The following is a 1,953-nucleotide window of genomic DNA, read 5'->3' on the forward strand; positions in this document are numbered from 1 at the left end:
AATCAGCTGGGCCTGGTGGCGCGTGCCTGTAATCCCAGCTACTCAGGAGGCTGAGGCAGGAGGATTGCCTGAACCCAGGAGGCGGAGGTTGCGGTGAGCCGAGATCGCGCCATTGCCCTCCAGCCTGGGTAACAAGAGCAAAACTCCGACTCAAAAAAAAAAAAGAAGGATGTGTGTGTCTGTATTTTCAGAGAAAGGGTCTTGCCCTATTGCCCAAGCGCTCAGTCTGCCAGATAGCTAGGGCTACAGGCGTGTGCCACCATGCCTGGCTAATTTTTATACTTTTTTTTTTTTTTGAGACAGAATCTTACTCTCGCCTAGGTTGGAGTGCAGTGGTGTGATCTTGGCTCACTGCAGCCTCTACCTCCCAGGTTCAAGCAATTCTCCTGCCTCAGCCTCTTCAGTAGCTGGGATTACAGGTGCCCACCACTGTGCCTCGCTAATTTTTGTATCTTTAGTTAAAACAGGGTTTCACCATGTTGGCCAGGCTGGTTTTGAACTCCTGACCTTGTGATCCACCTGCCTCGGCCTCCCAAAGCGCTGGGATTTACCAGCATGAGCCACACGCCCAGCCCCCCCCACCCTTTTTTTTTTTTTGAGACAGGGTCTCGCTCTGTTGTCCAGGATATAGGCTGCTGTAGTGCAGTGGTATGCTTACAGCCCACTGTAGCCTTGACCTCCTGGGCTCAAGTCATCCTCCCACTTCAGCCTCCCAAGTAGCTGGGACCACAGATGTACACCACCACACCCAGCTAATTTTTATACTTTTTGTAGAGATTGGGTTTCACCATGTTGTCCAGGCTGGTCTCGAATGCCTGGACTCAAGTACTCCTCCTGCCATGGCCTCCCAAAGTGCTGAGATGTAGGCATGAGCTACCACACTCAGCTGATCCTTTTTTTATATTAATAAATAGTTTGTTACGGAGATAATAAAATGATCCCAACTGTTCTTAGGGCTGCAGAGAGGTTTTCCATTTGGTTCTACTGTTCTTCTAGTTAAGATTCTTTAATATATAATAATAATTATTATTTTTTCAGACATAGTCTTGCTCTGTCTCCTAGTCTGGAGTGCAGTGGTGGGATCTGGACTCACTGCAACCTCCACCTCCCAGGTTCAAGTGATTCACCTACCTCAGCTTCCTGAGTAGCTGGGATTATAGGCACTTTTGCCAGCACGCCCAGCTAATTTTTTTATTTTTATTTTTTATTTTTATTTTTATTTTTTAATAGAGACAGGGTTTTACCATGTTGGCTAGGCTGGTCCTGAACCCCTGACCTTGTGATCCTCCTGCCTCAGCCTCCCAAAGTACTGGGATTATAGGTGTGAGACACTGTGCCTGGCCTTGAGATTTTTTTAGAAGTGTGGGTGGGGTTATACATATGTATGTGGTTTTTTGTTTTTGTTTTGAGGCAGGGTCTGGCTCTGTGGCCTATGCTGGAGTGTAGTGGCATGACCTTGGCTCAGCGCAGCCTCCGCCTCCTGGGTTCAAACCATCCTCCCAAGTAGCTGGGAAGACAGGGGCACACCACCACACCTGGCTAATTTTTGCATTTTTTGTAGAGACAGGGTTTTGCCATGTTGCCCAGGCTGTGGGTTGTACATTTGAAAAGTGATTGGGCTCCTAGCAACCCTTAGGAAAGCAAAGCTCTTGTTAATTCTATGCCTGGAACTTCTTTTAATATTCTTATTTGGTGTGTCTTTTCTGGTAGAGTGAAATGGGTAATTTCTTCTTGACTTTGACAATATTCATCTATGCAACTAGTTATTAAGAAGATAATTAGTTTTAATTTTTTTTTTTTTTGATGTTTACATTATGTAAGATAGGCAGTCTTTTGAGAGGAATAAACTAATCTGTGTGTGTACCTACAAAATTACTTAAGGCTAAGATAGAGAAAAAAATATGAAGGAAACCTGGCGATGCTTTACAGTTTCATTTTCTTTCTTTTTTTTTT

General features: G+C 44.9%; 1 protein-coding gene across 11 annotated transcripts in view; it reads left to right on the plus strand.

The window, feature by feature from the left end:
* Nucleotides 1-1,953, plus strand: part of DCAF1 (DDB1 and CUL4 associated factor 1) — an 88,182-nt gene that overhangs the window by 47,729 nt on the left and 38,500 nt on the right. The gene's annotated exons all lie outside the window — the stretch shown is intronic.

The sequence above is a fragment of the Cebus imitator genome, unplaced genomic scaffold (assembly GCF_001604975.1).
Source record: "Cebus imitator isolate Cc_AM_T3 unplaced genomic scaffold, Cebus_imitator-1.0 Scaffold0, whole genome shotgun sequence".
NCBI lineage: Eukaryota > Metazoa > Chordata > Mammalia > Primates > Cebidae > Cebus > Cebus imitator.